The sequence below is a fragment of the Tamandua tetradactyla genome, chromosome 21, assembly GCF_023851605.1.
Source record: "Tamandua tetradactyla isolate mTamTet1 chromosome 21, mTamTet1.pri, whole genome shotgun sequence".
Classification (NCBI taxonomy): Eukaryota; Metazoa; Chordata; class Mammalia; order Pilosa; family Myrmecophagidae; genus Tamandua; species Tamandua tetradactyla.
The window spans coordinates 17,360,716-17,383,627 of NC_135347.1; the positions used below are offsets into that span (position 1 = coordinate 17,360,716).

General features: G+C 39.6%; 1 pseudogene; it reads right to left on the minus strand.

Moving 5' to 3' along the window:
* Positions 1–1,494: 1,494 nt before the first annotated feature.
* LOC143665160 (protein Wnt-7a-like) lies at positions 1,495–10,227 on the minus strand (annotated as a pseudogene).
* Positions 10,228–22,912: the final 12,685 nt, after the last annotated feature.

Here is a 22,912-nt window from a genome sequence, read left to right on the forward strand (position 1 = left end):
GATAAAAAGGGAGAAAAGTCACGTAACAAATAAGGTATCAGTGGCTGAGAGAGTTCAAATAGAGTCAAGAGGCTACACTGGAGGTCGCTCTTACGTATACTTCAGTTAGACCTTGCTACCTATCATAACTTTCCAAACTCCAACTAAAACCATTCCTGCAAACCCATTATATAAGATTTTACAAAGGTTCCATGCACTAGGGTAACTTTCCAAAACCTACAACCTCCAGATGGATCCCTGGACCAGATAAATCTTGAAATACAGAGGGGCCAGCCCTTCCAGAACATCAACTCATTCCATCCCCCATCCATACTATCGACAGTCCTTTCCTATATGAAAAAGATAGAATGGGCATAGCCCAAATGTCTCTAAAGAGTCGGAGAAAGATCAAAGGTGATGGTGGAGTTATACAGAGAAGTTTGGGTTTAACAAATAAGTATGAGTCCTGAGATGTTAAACTGATATTTCTTTTAGCCTTCAGTACCTTAGAGCAGCTAGAAATAAAACCTAAAACTGTAGAATTGTAACCCATACCAAACCCTGAAATCTGTCCTACAACTAATTATTGTGATGTACTTTGAAATTTACTGCTTTTAAGTATATATGCTATTTAAAGAGAAAGAGATGTATAAAAGAGAAGATAGGATTTAACAAATGAGTATGACTGGTGAATCATTATATTGATATTTCTGTTGGTCTCCAGTGTCTTGGAGCAGCTAGAAGAAAAAATAAAAAATTGTGGAACTATAACCCATACCAAACTTTAAAATCTGTTCTATAACTACCTGTTAAAACGTACTTGAAAATTTATTGCTTTTTCGTATGTATGTTTTATTTCATAATTTTAAAAAGCAGAAAAAAAGGTTAGAAAAAAGACATTTCAATTAGTAACAGTTTTTCCCACTTATAAATAACAAAATATATAGACAGAACTTTTTTCAATTTCTTTAAGCTTATTTCCTTAGGTTATTTTCTAAGAACCAATTGAACTTTTCTAGGTCTCATGATGCTTCCTTTTGAATGTGATAATTCAAGGTATAATTTTATATTAATTATGACTTTGAAGTAATTTTTTGCTCTGTTAGTATCAGGGCCTTAAGCAAAAAAACGGTAATTTAAGTCCAAAGCTGATAACTTTTTTTTTCAAATCAAGAGCCCATAAGTCACAATTTATTTTATGAGCCTTCAATTTTTTATTTTAGCAATGAATTATTTTGAATTAAATGATTTGTGTTTATTGTTCAAACAATACTAGTTCACTTTGCTCTTTATTTCTCTATTATACACTATTATTATGTGTGCTATATTAAGATTCTATTGCCTTATAAAAACATTTTACAATTCAGACTCTCCCTTGGTAGAATTTCGTTATTGTTGTCAGTTTGTGAGATTTTGTTGCATTATGATTATAGTACAATATTTAGACTTGTTTTAAGAATTCACAGATAGTTCTGTGAAAATAAAGTAACATACTCTATATGAGTTTGGGTGGTGGATTTTTATTTATTAAAATTCTCTCATATTTAATAATCAAATAATATTACATAAATTGTATGAGCAGAAAGAAACATATTCCACATTACTTAGCCCATAAATGTGGCTTTATAAAGCAAATAAACTTTCCATGTCTGAGAATAGGAAAGAAAGTCACAATGATAATAAACAATGCCTGATCTAACCCTATGAGGTATAATCATTAAACAATCTCCAGGCAAAAGGCTAGCACTTAAGGACCTATATGTGGCTTCATTATTTTAATATGTACAGGATAATATGGATAAAAGTAGCATAATGCTAAAGTTCAGTTTGAATTTTTGGAAATAGATCTTCTAGCAAAGAAAACTGGACCTTTTCCCAGTTGCCTGGCAATAAACCCCATAGCGACTGATTTTCATGACCTCATCTTGGAATTTGGCTTGAGTGACCAGTTTTAATCAACCTGAAAATAATGCCCCTTTGTCTACTGGAAAACAAATGGCGACAGATTGGCTTTTTCTGCTATAACCATAGCTCATCTGACTAGCTTTGCCCATGAAAGTCTTAGAAAATATGGAATACAATTTGAGGAGTTAGTTATGTGTGAAAATCTAAATGAACTCAGTCACCTTGTAATTTAACGGCCAAGAAGCAGCTGTCTGAACAGATTAGCCATTAAATCTCAGATGTGGGGTTGTTTGACCTTAATTTGCATATCCATAAATCAGATTTTGTAGAATTTAGTTGGCTTTCTGAAGTGAGCGAGGGGGTCCCTGGGCATCGCCTTGGCTCTGTCGGGTTACAAGGCGACAAAGCAGAAGCTGAGATAAACACTAATTGAAAAACAAAAGGGGGCACTGCTTTCCTTCGCTTTTTACAGTTTTATTAAATTTAACTTGTTCTATACAATTAATGCCACCTCACTGGGCACTTTTGTTCTTTGAGACGCTAAATCAACATTCATTTATCAGCACTGGGGAGAGATGTGGTGAGTAATAAAAAGTCATTTGTGTTGATCTTTATAATATATGTATTTCTGAATTTGGAAATGACAGTGGTGCTGGGATTCAGAGCATTTTCAATAAACGAACAAAGGGTTAGTTGCCAAAGGAAATGCCGAGAAGAATTGGGCAGGTAGAAAAACTTTCAATATTGGGAACAGAATTCTGCCCAGAATATATGTCCCAGACTCCTTTGCAACTAGGTAAGGCCATGTGGCCACATTCTAGCCAATTAGGTATGAGCAAAATGATGTATGCCAATTCTGGGTTTACCATTATGAGAAATGGATATACCCATACCTTTCTCTTCTTTCTTTTTCATTGGTTAGAGCCTGTGCATGGTGGTAGTGACCAATCTGGTATCATTCAGATGAGGATAATGCCGTAGGGATGGTTGTACAGCAACATAGAAGGGCCTGGGTCCCTAAAACACTGGATGCATTATCCTAGCTTTATACTATTTATGCTCAGACTGTTGTAGTTTTAATAAACTTCCTATTTCATTTAAGGCATTGTTACTTTGGCTCTTTGACTTAACAGCAAAACCTGAATCTTAACATAGGGTATAGGGCAACTGAGAGGAGTGGTTAAAATCCTAAAATGAGTCAAGTTCAACCTTTAGAAAACATTGTGCAGACAAAAATGAAAACAAACAAAAACAAGCCTGAGAGTGGATTGTACTAGTTTTCAATTGTGGGTCTGGCTTTCATTCTCTTTTCTGAAGCTTGGACTAAAGAATCATTGGAATGTTGCCTCATGCTAAATACTCATCCCTCTCTGTACCAGTTTGTTCAAAGCATCACACTCAGATAAACCCAACAAAGGTGACCCTGCTTATCAATTCTTTACAAAATCTAGACGGAGGGTGGTGATAGAAGGCGGTGGTGAAAGCACACAGTATAAGCTCTTAATTTTTGACTAGTTATGCCCTTCATTTTTATTGCTACCTCTGCTTTCCCATTGCCTACAGCCTGTATTTAGGGCCCAACCAAAGTAATTTCTGGATTTTTGGCCTTTCTGTTTTTATTTCTTTGTAAAGCGTTAGATGCTTTTTTGGGGAAGAATTCTTTTTAATTAAATAATTAATATTATTTTATCCTAATATATTGTTAAATATTGCTATTTGGGGTTTCTGGGGAAGGGTGGAGCAGCTTTGGATGTGAAACAGAATAGTCGAGGGCTCTCAGAGGTTTTTCCCAAAGGTGCCTGGGGGAAAACCAGGAGAGGTGCCCTCTACAGCAGATAAGACAAGCTCAGCATTCCTATAATCTCCTGTGAAGATCTTGGAAGTGACTTGCCAGGCGGATTCCAGCTGGCCAGACCGGTCCTCCCTGAGGTCTAACTTGCAGCTGGAGGTCACGACCCACCTGGGACAGCGTGGGGCGTGACCTTGGGTTCACTTGCACATGTACACCTCAGTACGCTCACTGCACGTGTTGCATTTGATGTACCAACACCAGTGGAAATTGCAGTTGCACTGCCAGACGCGGGCGTACTGGTGGGTGTTGTAGCCGTGGCCGCAGCACCTGAGGTCGCAGCTACTGGCTTGGGGTGCCGTCGTGTTGCAGGCGCAGCCCTACATGCCCACGCTGCCCATTCCCAGAACCTCCTCGCAGTAGTTGGGGGACTTCTCGATGTCCACCAGGTCCGTGTCCATGGGCTTCCGATACGACAGCAGCTTCTTTTTTTTTTTTTTAATTTTTTTATTAATCAAAAAAAAGAAAAGAAATTAACACAACATTTAGAAACCATTCCATTCTACAAATGCACTCAGCAATTCTTAGTATCATCACACAGATGTATGATCATCACTTCCCAGCACATTTGCATCGATTTAGGAAAAGAACTAGCAAAACAGCAGAAAAAGATATAGAATGTTAATATAGAGAAGAGAATTAAAATAATAATACTAATAAAATATATATATATATAAAAAGGAAAAAGAAAAAAAACAAAAACAAAAGATACAAACACACAAACAAACAAAAAACCATATTTCAGGTGCAGCTTCATTCAGTGTTCCAACCTAGTTACATTACACTTAGGTATTATTGTGCTGTCCATTTTTGAGTTTTTGTATCTTGCACAGTCTGTATCCCTTCAGCTACAATTACCCATTATCTTACCCTGTTTCTAACTCCTGCTGGTCTCTGTTACCAATGATATATTCCAAGCTGATTCTCGAATGTCGGTTCACATCAGTGGGACCATACAGTATTTGTCCTTTAGTTTTGGGCTAGACTCACTCAGCATAATGTTCTCTAGGTCCATCCATGTTATTACATGCTTCGTAAGTTTAGTCTGTCTTAAAGCTGCATAATATTCCATCGTAGGTATACGCCACAGTTTGTTTAGCCACTCTTCTGTTGATGAACATTTTGGCTGTTTCCATCTCTTTGCAATTGTAGATAATGCTGCTATAAACACTGGTGTGCAAATGTCCGTCTGTGTCTTTGCCCTTAAGTCCTTTGAGTAGATACCTAGCAATGGTATTGCTGGGTCATAATCCATTCTGCCATTCTATGTCTTTTGATTGGGAAATTCAGTCCATTAACTTTTAGTATTATTACTGTTTGGATAATATTTTCCTCTACCATTTTGGCCTTTGTATTATATATATCATATCTGATTTTCCTTCTTTCTACACTTTACTCCATACCTCTCTCTTCTGTCTTTTCATATCTGACTCTAGTGCTCCCTTTAGTATTTCTTGCAGAGCTGGTCTCTTGGTCACAAATTCTCTCAGTGACTTTTTGTCTATAAATGTTTTAATTTCTCCTTCATTTTTGAAGGACAATTTTGCTGGATATAGGAGTCTTGGTTGGCAGTTTTTCTCTTTTAGTAATTTAAATATATCATCCCACTGTCTTCTAGCTTCCATGGTTTCTGCTGAGAAATCTACACATAGTCTTATTGGGTTTCCCTTGCATGTGACAGATTGTTTTTCTCTTGCTGCTTTCAAGATCCTCTCTTTCTCTTTGACCTCTGACATTCTAACTAGTAAGTGTCTTGGAGAACGCCTATTTGGGTCTATTCTCTTTGGGGTGCGCTGCACTTCTTGGATCTGCAAATGTAGGTCTTTCATAAGAGTTGGGAAATTTTCAGTGATAATTTCTTCCATTAGTTTTTCTCCTCCTTTTCCCTTCTCTTCTCCTTCTGGGACACCCACGACACGTATATTTGTGCGCTTCATATTGTCATTCAGTTCCCTGATCCCCTGCTCAAGTTTTTCCATTCTTTTCCCTATAGTTTCTGTTTCTTTTTGGAATTCAGATGTTCCATCCTCCAGTTCACTAATTGTAGCTTCTGCCTCTTTAGATCTACCATTGTAGGTATCCATTGTTTTTTCCATTTTTTCTTCTTTGTCCTTCACTCCCATAAGTTCTGTGATTTGTTTTTTCAGATTTTCTATTTCTTCTTTTTGTTCAGCCCATGTCTTCTTCATGTCCTCCCTCAATTTATTGATTTGGTTTTTGAAGAGTTTTTCCATTTCTGTTCGTATATTCAGCATTAGTTGTCTCAGCTCCTGTATCTCATTTGAACTATTGGTTTGTTCCTTTGACTGGGCCATATCTTCAATTTTCCGAGCGTCATCCATTATTTTCTGCTGGTGTCTGGGCATTTGATCAGATTTCCCTGGGTGTGGGACCCAGCTGGTTGAAAGGTTTTTCTGTGAAATCTCTGGGCTCTGTTTTTCTTTTCCTGCCCAGTAGGTGGCGCTCGTGGCGCTCGTCTGTCTGCACGGCAGTCGGCCGGGGAAACCGCGCGTGGAGGCGGGGGTCGCTGGCCGCCGCGGCTTGGGAGAGTGGCGGTCCTAATTGCCCAGCTGGCCTGAAACACCAAGCGTGACGGGAGGGCCCCGCTATCCAACGTTCCCAGTCAGACCGGGGAGCCACGTGCGTGGAGGGGACCCCAGTCGCCAGTCGCCCCGGCCGGGAAAACGCGCGCCCCTCGGGTATCTCACCGCAGCAGATTCTCCCTGCCCGTTCAGCTGTTCCAGAATGGGGTACGCTGTCTTTTTCGTCTCTGTCGTGACTCCGGGAGCTGTTTCGTATTGTTTCTGTTTCTTTAGTTGCTTTTCTGGAGGAGGAACTAAGACCCGTGCGTCTTACTAAGCCGTCATCTTCTCCGGAAGTCCGACAGCAGCTTCTCTATCTTTAGGAAGCTGGGCCGCTTGTTGCGGCTGGCACGCACCGGTTCCCCGTGCACCGCCTCGTTGTACTTGTCTTTGAGCCCATAGCCAAGCTCCTGAAACTGCGGTAGCATGGTCCAGCGCGTTCTGGAGGTGCATGAACCCGACACACCATGGCACTTGCACTCCAGCTTCATATTTTCCTCCAGGATCTTGCTTCTCCTTATCGCAGCCGCAGTCAGTTGATCAGGTTGCCCTGGGTGCAGGCAGCTGTGATGGCGTGGGTCATGCCCGCAACGGTGATGGCGGGTGAAGGCAGCCTCCCAGCGCCCTGCGAGGAGGAGAGAAGAGTGGAGAGGCTGGGGTCAGGCGCTAGGACATCCCTGGGGGCAGCTGGGGCCTGGATACAGGAGGGAACAGCGCTCACTGCACTGGTTCCACAAAGATCAACTGAGAGCCCATTCCTTACCCTCCAAAGGGCTCCCTCTCAGGAGAATCACAATGCACGAATGCCCCCCCCATCATGCAGACATTCAGTCCCCAATGAATGGCCCTGGGGTGGCAGTGGCGGGGGTTGGGAGTGGGGAGGCACCTGGGCTCACCACCCAGGCTCTGGAAGGCCAGACAGGGAACCCCTCCTGCCAAGGATCACCCACTCTCCATCCCATTCGACCTGACCATGGCACCTGTGCATATGCCTGGTGCCCACATAATCTGCAAACAAACCACAAAGTGGCATTTCTTAACCTGCTGTGTGCACAGGTTCTGGAGCCAGGAAACCTGGGTTTAAATTCCTTAACATCAATCTCTGGCTCTGTGACATTCCGCCATTGATGCCCTGCCCCCACCCCTGCCTCAGTTTCCTCAGCTGTGGGGACATGTCGGATGTACTTTTCTCCTGGCAATGATGGAAGAATGATAAGCATTTATCCATAGAGAGTTCCAGGCCCCATCCCTTGACTGTGGTGCCTGCAGGATGCACAGTAACTCTTGTTCTTATAGCTACTGTGTTGACTGCTGTGGATTTTCTGCCCTTTTCTTTTCTTTTACTTTCTTTCTTTTTTTTTAATTAGAGGAGTTGTAAGTTTGCAGAAAAATCACACAGTAAATACAGTGTTCCCATACGCCACCCTATTATTAGCACCTCACCTTTGTGTGCACTTGCTTGTTGAGATGTCCGTCCCCTCCCTTTCTCCGTGGCCCCTTCACTGTGAGCATCTCCAGAGGACGCAGGGACCTAGCCTTCTTCATATCTCGGTCCCCAGTGTCATCCTGATCCTGAAGACAGGGGGGTGGGAGACGGAACCCCAGTCAGCTAAGGACGGGAGCAGGTACTACAACAGGGAGGGCTGACGTCAGGCAGGAGAGCACTTTGCTTACCAGGTGCGCTCAACAGGGAGACTGGAGTGCTGCTTTGCCAAAGGTCTTCCCAGCCTTTGGGAGATGACCCCCCGGGAGGCTGGGAGCTGCATGTAAGTGTTTACAAGTGCCCCACACTGGGGGGTGGGCTCCTGAACTTGGAGAGCAGTTGGGGTACAAGGGAGAAACCCCTCAGTGGGAGTCACTCAGACCTGAGGGCAAATCTGGCCCAGTCACCCTGCCTGTTAGCCTCCCGGAATCTCAGTTTCTCCAATGCAAAATGAGTTTGAGAGCAGCCTGACAGGGTGAAGATTAGGCCAAAGCAATTTGTGTTGGGTGAGTCCTGATGAGAACTTGGCAAGTGAGCTCTCTCTGTTATGAGTCGAACTGTGTCTCCCCAAAAGATATGCTGAAGTCCTACTCTCCAGGACTTCAGAATGTGACCTTATTTGAGAATAAGGTGTTACAGATGCAATTAGGCAAGTTAAAATGAAGTTTTACTGGGACAGAATGAACCCTTAATCCAATATAATGGATGTCCTTATAAGAAGGGGAAAAGAGATGGGGGCGCGGGTGTGTGTGTATGTGTGTGTGTGTGTGTGTGGAGAGATGCCGGAAAGATCATATGGAGACAGATGTAGAGACTGGAGTTATGCTACCATAAGCCAAGGAATCCCTGGAATGGCCAAATCCAGGAGAAAGGCACAGAATAGAATCTTCCGTAGAGATGGCCCTGCAAGCACCTTGATTTCAGACTTCTAGCCTTTAGAACTGTGAGACAATAAATGTCGGTTTTTAAAGTCATCCAGGTTGTGGTACTTTGTCATGAGAGCCCTAGAAAACTAAGAACACTCTCCTAGCTGGAGTAGGATGGCGTATTGGGAAAGGTATCCTGGAGTTAAGCACCTGAACCCAGAACAGGCAGGTGAGGTTAAGATGACCCGGTAAAGGAAGGGCTGGGAGAAAGAGTTTCAGATGTTGGAACAGAGATAGCTTGAGCAGAGATAGCTTGAGCAGTGACTGAGGGAGCGCCAAGTTGCTTTGAGCCTTAGGTTGCTGTGACACAAACTCGGGTGGACCTTTCTGTCCACCCCTTCATCTATCCCGTGGCCTCCCTCCATGTTGCTAAGACACAAACAATCCACTTTCCACCTCCCCCCGTCACTGCTTTTGTACTCTCTGGACGTGGAGGTCCACTCACCTGCTGAAGTGGACAGCTTCACCCGAGCCATTCCATGCTTCCGGAGAGGAGGGAAGATGCTGTCGTTAACAGAAGGGGCAGGCTCTCACACCAGATGCTTGGGTTCAAATCCCAGGTTCACCACTTACTGACTGTGACTTGGTGCATTCCTCCTCCTCGCTGAGCCTTAGTCTCCCAGTTTGTGCAACGTGGATAAGGCCATTGCTTCCCTCATAGAGCTGTCGAGAAGCAGTTAAAGGACAGCATACATATGAAACATGGCGCACAGGTGCCTGGCTCAACAAATGTCCCCCAGATCAGGATGCCAAGGGAGGGAGCTTTTTTTTTTTTAAGATGACTTTTTGTCTGGTGACCTGATTTTGCTTATCGACTTATTCAGCAATTTTGCAATTTCAGTTATTTTCTCTGGAAGTTGTGTTTGATTCCAAATGAAACACTTAAGTGTTTTATCTGCAAGTAACATACAAAGTGTTCCGAACAGACTGACTTTCTGAGTCATTTGAGAGAAAGGGCTATTAAAGGAAAATTGGGCAGGGGAGGGGATAAGAAGGAAAGGAAAAGTTTAGTTGTTTAGTAGACTCAGTGGAAAGGGGTGGAGCTCTTGGGGGAATAACTTAATCTCAAACCACACTGGGACAATTGGTATAAATTAAAATCAAAGCTCTTTAAAAAAAAAAAAATCCAATTTGTGCTTTTGGGGAGAAACCTCCCTGAATCTGGTTTAACGTTTTTCTGCTATCTGCTTTGCCTCGTTGTTTAGGATTCTGTTCTTTATGGAAGATGGAACAAGGAAGAAATGTCTCTGGAGTTCTGCAGGCTGGTTGATGTTTCATAATTATGCCAGAAAGGATTTTAAGGTCTTCTCTGAAGGATATGGTATATTATAGAAATAATATTAAAGTTTTAGTTGCCTCATTTCCAAGATTTTTTATGTCCCTAAGTGCCATGCATGCCATTTAAAAATAACTAATAACTCCTACTTCATTAAAGAAGAAGCATTTCCGGCTCTCATCCTGAGTGTGTTTCTTGAGCCCAACAGTTAAGGGACAGAGAGGCATTTTCGCCACCTCCCAAATCATATAAATAATTTTTATAAATTGACTACTCCTAATGAAACTCCACTGCATTCTGTAACCATTTATTGTCTCTGGTGTACCTAATACCTGGCCAAAGAGGAGGCAGAAAGTGGTGTTGATGGGAGCAGGGAAAGGAAATAAAGGGGCACAAAAGAAAACAAAGGATTCATTTAATTCAATATTAAAGCAGAATAGTCCAAGATCAAAAAGCCAGTCTTTGGGAGGGAGATAAAATGTACACATTTCAGTCATGGGATTAATTAATTATGTTTCCTTTACTTATAAAACTTTAATTCCTTATTAGCAAAATATTGCATAAACAAAATCAAAAGGCCAATATTGGGGGTGGGGGAGGCACAGTGCCTGTTGCATAACAGCTTTCAATAATTGCTATGCTATTGTGTTTACTAGACAAGCAAAAAGTTCATGTCACAAGGAGAGTCTATACAAATTAATAAGGGAAGCAAAACACTAATAAAAAAAATTGAACAAGTCTTGTGAATAAGCAATTTAGAGAGAAGAAAATACTAATTATCATAAACACATAAAAATATGCCCAGTCTCACTAGAGGTCAGGGAGAAATGCACATTTAAACAACAATGAGATATTGTGTTTCACACATTAGATTGGCAAAATCAAAAAGTGCTGGTGAGGATGGGGAGAAAGAGCTGCTACAACTTTGGGAAAAGAAACCCAGTAGTATCTATCAAAAATAAAAGATGCATATATCTGGGCGGGCCATGGTGGCTTGGCGGGCAGAATTCCCACCTGCCATGCTGGAGATCTGGGTTCGATTCCCGGTGCCCGCCCATGCCAAAAAAAAAAAAAAAAAGCATATATTCTCTTTCAGCTTGTGGCTCATTTTGGCTGGAACCCATGGGTGCCTGGGTGTTTGTCAGGACAGGTAGACAGGATTTTACCCGGGGACTGGAATGATGAGACTTTGAAGGTGATAATGATGAGATTTAGTGTTTGAGAAGAAGCCTTTAGGCTGTGTGCAGAGAGGGTGGTGGATAGTCACAGGACTGGAGGCCGGAAGATGAGGCTGCTAAAAGAAGTCCAGTTGCAAGAAAATGAAGGTTTGACCTTGGGCAGCAGGCCAGAGATGAGTGATTTCCGTCAAGACATTCAGGAGATAAAATCAACAAAACATCTGAGGGAATACTCTAGATTGTGATGGTATAATGCAAACAGCGTAGGAGACAGTGGTGAAAATGCACTGGAGAAGCCCAGGAAATAAAGTTGCCCAGGATCGAATTGTGAAGCAGCTTAAGTTTATCTTGAACTCATTCTCTTTTGATCCTTAAACCCTGGGCTCTTCTGCTAGCTTGGATTACCCTCTACAAACATGCCATTCTCTGGCAGTGCTGCAGGATTCAAAAGTGTCCTCCCTTCTAAGCATTAAACTGTGAGTCACTGGTGGGTAGGTATTGCACCCCTAGTCACTATTGTATTCCTAATCCCCAGCCTCAAATCTGTCATATAGTAGAAGCTCAGTAAGTATTTGCTTATTCTAAGCTTTTATTGATTTATTTTCGTATGTGCTATTTTTTTCCTTTAATGCATTTTTTTTTTGGTATGCTGTGCGGTGGGAATCACATTTCATTCTTTTCTATGTGAATATCCCATTATTACAGGATGGTTTGTTGTATGTTCTCTTTTCACTTTGGAGTGCATGAGCTGGGAATAGAACTCAGGGCTCCTGCATGGCAGGTGAGAATTCTACCATTGGACTATCCATGCACCCTGACTTTAATGCAATTTTATTGAGATAGATTCACATACTGTGACCATCCTAAGTATATAATAACTGGCTCACAGTATCATCACATAGTTGTGCATATATCACCATGATCAATTTTAGAACATTTTCATTTCTCCAGAAAAGAAATAAAAATAAAAAAGGAAAACCCAAATTCTCCTAGCCCCCCATTCCCCCCATTATTAACCTATAGTATTGGTGCGGTACATGTGCTACTGTTGATGAAAGAATGTAAAGATATTACTGTTAATTACAGTCCATAGTTTGCAATGGGTACATTTTTTTCACATATACCTCTCTACTATTTAATAACTACTTGTAATAGTGGCATATATTTATTCCAATTCATGAAAGAAACTTTATTTATATCTGTATAGTTGATCACAATCATTTATCCACCACAAGATTCACTGTATTATGCATTCCCAAGTTTTAACCTCCAACTTTCCTTCTGGTGACATATATGATTCTAACCCCTTTCCACCACATTTCATTATTCTCACTGTTCATTGTTCTCACAACAATGTGCTACCGTCATCTCTACCCATTTCCAAACCTTTTTTGACCTAGCTAAACATTCTGTACAGATTAAGCAATGACTCCACATTCTCTAGTCCCATTCTATGCCCTGGTAACCTATATTCTATTTTTTATGTCTATGAGTTTACATATTATAATTACTTCAGATCAGTGAGGTCATACAATATTTGTCCTTTTGTGTTTGACTTATTTCAGTTAACATAGTGTCCTCAAGGTTTATTCTGTTAACACATGCTTTAGGACTTCATTCCTTCTTACTGCTGAATAATATTCCATACTATGTACATACCACATTTTGTTTATCCATTCCTCTGTAGATGGAAACTTGGGTTGTTTCCATCTTTTGGCAATTGTGAATAATGCTGCTATGAACATCAGTGTGCAAATGTCATTTAGTTATTAAGAAGATAATAGCCAGTTCACATTAAAATATAGATATAATATCTAGCTTAACACATGACCTTCCTGGGGCCAGTTGTTACCTCAAAGGCACGTATTTGGAATGGTGAAATTTCTCAGGGTTGTAGAGTGTTTGGAAGCTGTGTCTTCCAGGTCCATTAAATCATGCAACACAGGCAATCATCTAGATTAAGTATGTATTCAACTAGCTCTGCAGGAGAAAGTCCCAAGTTCAGATATGAGAATCCAAGAAAATAATTAACATAAAAATGTTCAGAAGAGGATAAATGTTCAAAAGAGGATAAAGTAGAACAAAAATTCAAGTTCTATAACCACCCAATTCCTGCCCTACACAGAAGTCACTCTGTGGAGCTGCAGAACCTAGATATATTTGAGGACTTTGATTTAGTTATATCAATCCACGTACCCAAACATGTCAACTTTACATGTTAGCAGCTCTCTAGCATGGTTCACAATCTCAACATTTGCTACAATAGCTGCTCTGCTTTCTACAACCCACAGCTGCTCTGGCTTGATGGATTATCCATCTGATTTCACTGATTGTTCCTTTTACCTCACTTCTTTGCATGTTCTCAGGTCCTGTAGCCAACGACCGCCCACATCAGCATCTGCACAGCATTTATATTGGTTATGCGAGGATTCTTTTCCCTGCAAGAACTAGAATTGAGCTCCTGGAGGGCAGAGGCCTGTTTTCCTCAATACTGTATTCTCTACAAACCTCTGGATTTGGTGCATGGCCAGAGATCAGTAAATGTCTGTAGATTTCAATTAGAATGAACAATTGAAAGGTGGAGACTTCAGGATCCCCTAACTGGGTTGAAAGGAAAGCTTCTAAAGCTTTCCTGTCTAAAGGCAAGAAGCTGATTTTGACATCACAGATTTATTGCTGGTCCCAAAAGGGTAAGGACTTTGCCTGCAAGGAGCTCTACCTTTATATCCTCAGTTTACAACACGTACTCAGAAACGACAAATTATTTGGTGATCAATAATCATAATAATAGCATAATGGAAGCATCATCTGCATTGGGTGTGGCCAGGAGAAGGCTGCTTTCCAGAAGATAGAAGCAAATGACCTGCAGGGGATGTCCCAGAAAATAGAACACACCCTATAGAACTGCAGATAAGCAACACCTGGTGATAAACTAGTTTCAGTCCAGTAGAGACAGTTTATCAGAATGGAAAGGCATATCATCCTAATCAATGTTTAGGTTCACCTATGTTAAAAGGAAACTAATCTCAATGTGCCCCTCTGTAAAAAAGGAAATTAATCTCAGCCAATCAGATCATTTCTCACTTGCTTCTGCATTCCCCCATATGAGTTTTCCCTTTCCAACTTCTTGGTGGAGTTTCCTTTTACTTTCTGAATAGGATGCTGCCTGATTTATTACATTGCTCAATAAAGCTGTGAGATCCTAAATTGCATGAATTTTTTTCTTTTATTATGTGCCAAGCAGTATGCAGAGTGCTTTGGATATTTTAGCTCTAACTCTTACAACAACCCAGCAAGAATAATCAAGCAAGAGTAATTATTTTTCTCTATTTGATAATTGAAAAAATATGATCAGAGAGGTTAACTTACTTGACCAAAGTCAATTGGCTAGTAACTAATGGAGACTTTCTGTCTCCCAAAACTGTACTTTTACCACAACGAGAAACTTTTAATTATATTCTTTCTTTCCTCTTCTCTTCTACTATTCCTACTCCTTTCCCCCAAATTATCAGTGTGGCAGATATTTTTCTCAATGGTGCAAAGGTAGAGAAGCATAAGTGAATCATTAATAGTACTGGGCAATGAATGTGTCATGATAAAGCACTGTATAAAATGCTATGGAATAAAGAGATTCTACAACTTAGCAACAAAAACACAAACAACCTAATTTAAAAATGGGCAAAGGACATGGCAAACACTTTTCAGAAGAGGAAATAAAAATGACTCAAAAGTATGAAAAAATGATTACCCTCCTGGCTATTAGGGAAATGCAATCAAAACCACAATAAGATATCATCTCACAACTTCTAAAATTGCTTTCATCAAAACAAAACAAAACAAAACAAAAACTAAAGTGCTGGAGAGGATGGGGAGAAAGATGCACACTAATTCACTGCTGATGGGAATGTAGAATGGTGCAAATGCTCTGGAAGGCAGTTTGGCAGTTCCTCAGGAGGCTAAGAATAGAATTGCTGCATGATCCAGCAATCCAATTGATAGGTATATATTCAGAGAAACTGAAGGCAAGGACACAAATGGACTTTTGCACACCAATGTTTATAGCAGCATTATTCACAATTACCAAGAGATGGAAACAACACAAATATCCATCAATGGGAAAGGGACTAAACAAACATATGATAAAATATTATGCAGCCATAAGACAGAATAAATTCATGAAGCATGTGACAACATGGATAAAACTTGAGGATACTATGCCTACTGATATTAGCCAGAAGCAAAAAGAAAATACTGTATGGTCTCACTAATACAAACTAACATTAATGAGTGAACATGGGTTACCAGGAGATAAAGAGGATAGAGACTGAGCATTTGATGCTGAAGGAGTACAATAAGTTCAACAGGACAGATTATAAAGACCCAGAAAAGTATACCACAATGTTATCTGATGGTAACACAATATTGTAAGTACACTGAATGAAGCTGAGTGTGAGTATGGTTGAGGGAGAGGGCTGGGGGCATGTATGACACCAGAAGGAAAGACAGAGGATGAAAACTGGGATGGTATAACTTAGCAATGCCTACAGTGAACAATGATGATTATTAAATGTACAAATATAAGAATACTTTAACATGAGGGAGAACAAATGAATGTCAACATTGCAAGGGGTTGAAAATGGGATGGTAAAAGAGGAGGGGAAATACAGTCAATGCAAACTAGGGTCTATAGTTAACAATAACATTGTAATATGCTTCCATTGAATGTCACAAAGGCAATATGCCATAGTTAAATGTCAATAAGTGGGGATATGGGGAAGGGGTATGGGGTTCTTTGTGGAAGAAATGGAAATGTCCTCACATAGACTGTGGTGGTGAAAGTTCGGCTATGTGATTATACCATGAACCACTGATTTTTTTACTTAGGTTGGATTGTACGACGTGCAAATAAAACTTTAAAAATGAACAGAGAATATGGTTCAGTGGTACAATGCTTGCCTTCCATGTGGGAGACATGGTTCAATTTCAGGACAATGCATTCCCCCCACACACACACACACAAAAAGAAAGAACAGAGAGATACAAGTGCTGGCGAATGTGGAGAGCGAGATGTACCTACTCACTGTTGGTGGGGAAGTAGAATGGTGTAGCTCCTCTGAAGGGCAGTGCGGTGGCTCCACAGTAGGCTAGGGGTGATCCCGCAACCCATAGTTAGGTGTATACTTGGAGGAACTGGTGTGGGGACATGAATGGACATTTGATCTCAATTTGCAATGGATGGGGGTAGTCTAAGGGTACGTTAACTGAGAAATGGAAGGGGGGACTGTTTTGTATATGTACAATGGAACATTGAGCAGCTGCAAGAATGAATGAAGTTGGGAGGTATGCAAATAGGTGAATGAATCTTGAGGAGAGTATGTTGAATGAAATAAAGCCAGAAACAAAAAGACAAATATTATAACACCTCACTAATATGGACTAAATATAATGTGCAAATTCTGAGAACTGAATTCGAGAGCATAGGTAAAGGCCTATTGTAAAGGTTCCTAGATTGTAGCTTTTACAGCAGTCACATCTATTCCAGAGTTGTAACTGTTATTTCTAAATTCAGAGATGCTGAGCTGTTTGTGTATAACCTGGTTATTCCTGGGAATTTAGGGGATTTGTGTGACACCTGAGATTCTGCAGCTACAGAAGTCAGCATTACCCCATACAGTACCTGTTAAAAACACTGATAAAGTGATCGGATTACAATTAGAAATATGAATGAAGCTGATCTGAGCAGGACTAAGGTAAAGCAGACTAAAGGGTAAAAGATGATACTGACTGTATTTTAAAACTTCAGATTCTGTGTGAGACCAAAGAAAGAGATGTTTATTTGGTGCAAAATTTATATTTTTGTTAGCACGCTATCTAATCTAATTTGCATTGGCAGCTTATTCAAACACCATAATTACACAGAACCTTGAATAGGGAGTGTGATCTTGTTGGTTTATACAAGTTGGTAGGATGCGTCGATACATCCCAGAGTAATCCGAGCAGAAGATTAAAAAGTATTTGTGAAGATTAAAAAGTATTTGTAGAGTCCCCTTCAGGGACTGGGGAAAAAGGTGGAAATATTAAACTTCCCCACTGGGGGAAGACCTGATTTTCTCATAAGCATTGGAGACTGTGAATTTTATGGGCCAGGCCTTCGATCTTAGGACTTGCCTTTTTGAAATGTATTCCTGCAAAGGAGAAGCTAAACCTACTTATGATTATGCCTATGAATCATCTCCAGAGGATCTCTTTTGTTGTCCAGATGTGGTCTCTTTCTCTAAGCCAACTCTGCAGGTGAACTCACCACCCTTCCTACTCTATGGGGCATGATTCCCAGGGGGTGTAAATCTCCCTGACAACATGGAACATGACTCCCAGGGATGAGCCTGGCCATGGCATTGTGGGAGTAAGAAAGCCTTCTTGAGCAAAAAGGGGAAGAGACATGAAACAAAATACAGTTTCTGTGGCTGAGCAATTTCAAAGAGTCGAAAGGTTATTCTAGAGGTTATTCTCATGCAGTTTATAGATATCCCTTTTCAGTTTTTGGTGTATTGGAGTAGCTAGAGGGTAACATTTAAAACTGTTGAACTGTAATGCAATAACCTTGATTCTTGATAATTATATTGAATAACTATATAGCTTTTCGGGTGTGAACATGTGATTGTGAAAATCTTTTAACTGTAACTCTCTTTATCCAGTGTATGGACAGATGAATAAGGAAAAAAAAGACAAAAAAAAAAAAAAGCAAATAACACGGGGGAGGAGGGGATATGGGATGTTTTGGGTGCTCTCTTCACTTTTATTTCTAATTTTATTCTTATTTTTATTTTTTTTGAGTAATAAAATGTTCAAAAATTGAATGTGATGACACCAGGTATATGATGATAACATAAACCACTGAAAAAAGATAGAATACCAAAAAAACTGAGACATTTTAATTAAAAACAGTTAAAATGCAAATCAAAATAAAATGTACAAGGTATCACAAAAAAAGTGCTATGGAAAATCAAGGGGTCAGGATGGGAAAATCTCAGGAAGAGATCCATGAACATAGTTCTGAAACATAAGTAGCAGTATTATAGGTGGAGAAGGGAGAAAAGATTTGTTCTGGGAACTGGCTGAGCATTTGGGTTTAAATCCTGGTTTATCTAAGTACTAGTTGTGTGATCTTGGGAAAGTTACTTGACCCTTCTGAACCTCAGTTTACTCATCTTTATTTTTTTATTTTTTAACAGTAGTTACATTTTTCTATTAATTAAAAAAATTAACAAACAAAACAATAAGATATCATTCCATTCTACATATATAATCAGTAATTCTTAATATCATCACATAGTTGCATATTCATCATTTCTTAGAACATTTGCATCGATTTAGAAAAAGAAATAAAAAGACAACAGAAAAAGAAGTAAAATGATAATAGAGAAAAAAAAGTTATACATACCATACCCCTTACCCCTCGCTTTCATTTACCACTAGCATTTCAAACTAAATTTATTTTAACATTTGTTCCCCCTATTATTTATTTTTATTCCATATGTTCTAATCTTTTGTTGATATGGTAGATAAAAGGAGCATCAGACACAAGGTTTTCACATTCACAGAGTCTCATTGTGAAAGCTGTATCATTGTTCAATCATCCTCAAGAAACATGGCTACTGGAACACAGCTCTACATTTTCAGGCAGTTCCCTCCAGCCTCTCCACTACATCTTGAACAACAAGGTGATATTTACTTAATGCGGAAGAATAACCTCCAGGATAACCTCTCAACTCTGTTTGGAATCTCTCAGCCATTGACACTTTGTCTCATTTTACTCTTCCCCCTTTTGGTCGAGAAGGTTTTCTCAATCCCTTGATGTTAACTCTCAGCTCATTCTAGGGTTTTTCTCAGTCCCTTGATGCTGAGTCTCAACTCATTCCAGGATCTCTGTCCCATGTTGCCAGGAAGGTCCACACCCCTGGGAGTCAAGTCCCACGCAGAGAGGGGGAGGGTGGTGAGACTGCTTGTCATGTTGGCTGGAGAGAGAGGCCGCATCTGAGCAACAAAAGAGTCTCTCTTGGGGGTGACTCTTAGGCCTAAATTTTAAGTAGACTTGACCGATCCCTTGTGGGGTTAAGTGTCATATGAACAAACCCCAAGACTGGGGGCTCAGCCTGTAGCTTTGGTTGTCCACACTTCTTGTGAGAATATCAGGACTTCGACTTGGGGAAGTTGAATTTCTCCCTGCTCTCACCATTCTCCGAAGGGGGCCTGCAAATACTTTTCCAGTCACTGATCAAATCACTCTGGGATTCATTGGGGCATCACTCTGGACAAACCAACAAAATCTCATGTCCTACCTGAGATTCCAAGTACTTATGACATTCAATCAAACTATCTACATAAGTTATATTAGGAAATGCTCTAGTCAAAACATAAATTTTGTAACAAATAAACATTTTTTGCTTTAGTCTCACACATAAGGTGACGTTTTAAAATATTAATTACCATCTATTTTCAGCACCCTGCAATATTGATATTCCTTTATTCTTCCTCATGCAAAAACATTTTTAAAATTTGTACATGTACATTTCAGTATTGTTATACACTCTAGGCATTCCTAGATTATACCATCTCAATCTTTAACATCTATCTTTCTTTCTGATTTCATTTATGTCCCCAGCCCTCCTCCCTCTGTCATTCTCACATGCAGCTTCATTCAGTGCTTTAACATAATTATATTACAGTTAGGTAGTATTGTGCTGTCCATTTCTGAGTTTCTGTATCCCTTCAGCTCCAATTACCCAATATCTTATCCTATTTCTATCTCCTGATGATCTATGTTACCAACGACATATTCCAAGTTTATTCACTAATGTCAGTTTATATCGGTGAGACCATACAGTACTTGTCCTTTAGTTTTTGGCTAGTCTCACTCAGCATAATGTTCTCAAGGTCCATCCATGTTGTTACATACTTCATAAGTTTGTTTATTCTGTCTTAAAGCTGCATAATATTCCATCGTATGTATATAACACAGTTTGTTTAGCCACTCGTCTGTTGATGGACATTTTGGCTGTTTCCATCTCTTTGCAATTGTAAATAACGTTGCTATAAACATTGGCGTGCAAGTGTCCGTTTGTGTCTTTGCCCTTAAGTCCTCTGAGTAGATACCTAGCAGTGGTATTGCTGGGTCATATTGCAATTCTATATTCAGCTTTTTGAGAAACTGCCAAACTGCCTTCCACAGCGGTTGCACCATTTGACATCCCCACCAACAGTGAATAAGTGTGTCTCTTTCTCCACATCCTCTCCAGCACTTGTCATTTTCTGTTTTGTTGATAATGGCCATTCTGGTGGGTGTGAGATGATATCTCATTGTGGTTTTGATTTGCATTTCTCTAATGGCCAGGGACGTTGAGCATTTCTTCATGTGCCTTTTGGCCATTTGTATTTCCTTTTCTGAGAAGTGTCTGTTCAAGTCTTTTTCCCATTTTGTAATTGGGTTGGCTGTCTTTTTGTTGTTGAGTTGAACAATCTCTTTATAAATTCTGGATACTAGACCTTTATCTGATATGTCATTTCCAAATATTGTCTCCCATTGTGTAGGCTGTCATTTTACTTTCTTGATGAAGTTCTTTGATGTACAAAAGTGTTTAATTTTGAGGAGCTCCCATTTATTTCTTTCTTTCTTCAGTGCTCTTGCTTTAGGTGTAAGGTCTATAAAACCACCTCCAATTATAAGATTTATAAGATATCTCCCTACATTTTCCTCTAACTGTTTTATGGTCTTAGACCTAATGTTTAGATCTTTGATCCATTTCAAGTTAATTTTTGTATAGGGTGTGAGATATGGGTCCTCTTTCATTCTTTTGCAAATGAATATCCAGTTCTCTAGGCACCATTTATTGAAGAGACTGTTCTGTCCCAGGTGAGTTGGCTTGACTACCTTATCAAAGATCAAATGTCCCTAGATGAGAGGGTCTATATCTGAGCACTCTATTCGATTCCATTGGTCAATATATCCATCTTTATGCCAGTACCATACTGTTTTGACCACTGTGGCTTCATAATATGCCTTAAAGTCAGGCAGTGTGAAACCTCCAGCTTCCTTTTTTTCCCTCAAGATACTTTTATAAATTCGGGGCACCCTGCCCTTCCAGATAAATTTGCTTGTTGGTTTTTCTATTTCTGAAAACTAAGTTGTTGGGATTTTGATTGGTATTGTGTTGAATCTGTAAATCAATTTAGGTAGAACTGACATCTTAACTATATTTAGTATTCCAATCCATGAACACGGTATGCCCTTCCATCTATTTAGGTCTTCTGTGATTTCTTTTAACAGTTTCCTGTAGTTTTCTTTATATAGGTCTTTTGTCTCTTTAGTTAAATTTATTCCAAAGTATTTTATTCTTTTAGTTGCAATTGTAAATGGAATTCGTTTCTTGATTTCCCCCTCAGATTGTTCATTACTAGTGTATAGAAACACTACAGATTTTTGAATGTTGATCTTGTAACCTGCCACTTTGCTGTATTCGTTTATTAGCTCTAGTAGTTTTGCTGTGGATTTTTCAGGGTTTTTGACATATAGTATCATATCATCTGCAAACAGTGATAGTTTACTTCTTCCTTTCCAATCCTTGTGCCTTGTATTTCTTTTTCTTGTCTAATTGCTCTGGCTAGAACTTCCAACACAATGTTGAATAATAGTGGTGATAGTGGACATCCTTGTCTTGTTCCTGATCTTAGGGGGGAAATTTTCAGTTTTTCCCCATTGAGGATGATATTAGCTGTGGGTTTTTCATATATTTCCTTTATCATTTTAAGAAAGTTCCCTTGTATTCCTATTTCTATCCTTTGAAGTGTTTTCAACAGGAAAGGATGTTGAATCTTGTCAAATGCCTTCTCTGCATCAATTGAGATGATCATGTGATTTTTCTGCTTTGATTTGTTGATATGGTGTATTACATTAATTGATTTTCTTATGTTGAACCATCCTTGCATATCTGGGATGAATCCTACTTGGTCATGATGTATAATTGTTTTAATGTGTTGCTGGATTCGATTTGCTAGAATTTTGCTGAGGATTTTGCATCTATATTCATTAGAGAGATTGGTCTGTAGTTTTCTTTTTTGTAATATCTTTGCCTGATTTTGGTATGAGGGTGATGTTGGCTTCATAGAATGAATTAGGTAGCTTTCCCTCCACTTCAATTTTTTTTGAAGAGTTTGAGCAGGGTTGGTACTAATTCTTTCTGGAATGTTTGGTAGAATTCACATGTGAAGCCGTCTCTTTTTGGGAAGCTTTTGAATGACTGATTCAATTTCTTTACTTGTGATTGGTTTGTTGAGGTCATCTATTTCTTCTTGAGTCAAAGTTGGTTGTTCATGCCTTTCTAGGAACTTGTCCATTGCATCTACATTGTTGTACTTATTAGCATAAATTTGTTCATAGTATCCTGTTATTACCTCCTTTATTTCTGTGGGGTCAGTGGTTATGTCTCCTCTTCCATTTCTGATCTTATTTATTTGCGTCCTCTCTCTTTTTCTTTTTGTCAATCTTGCTAAGGGCCCATCAATCTTATTAATTTTCTCATAGAACCAACTTCTGGTTTTATTGATTTTCTCAATTGTTTTCATGTTCTCAATTTCATTTATTTCTGCTCTAATCTTTGTTATTTCTTTCCTTTTGCTTGCTTTGTGGTTAGTTTGCTGTTCTTTCTCCAGTTCTTCCAAATGGACAGTTAATTCCCAA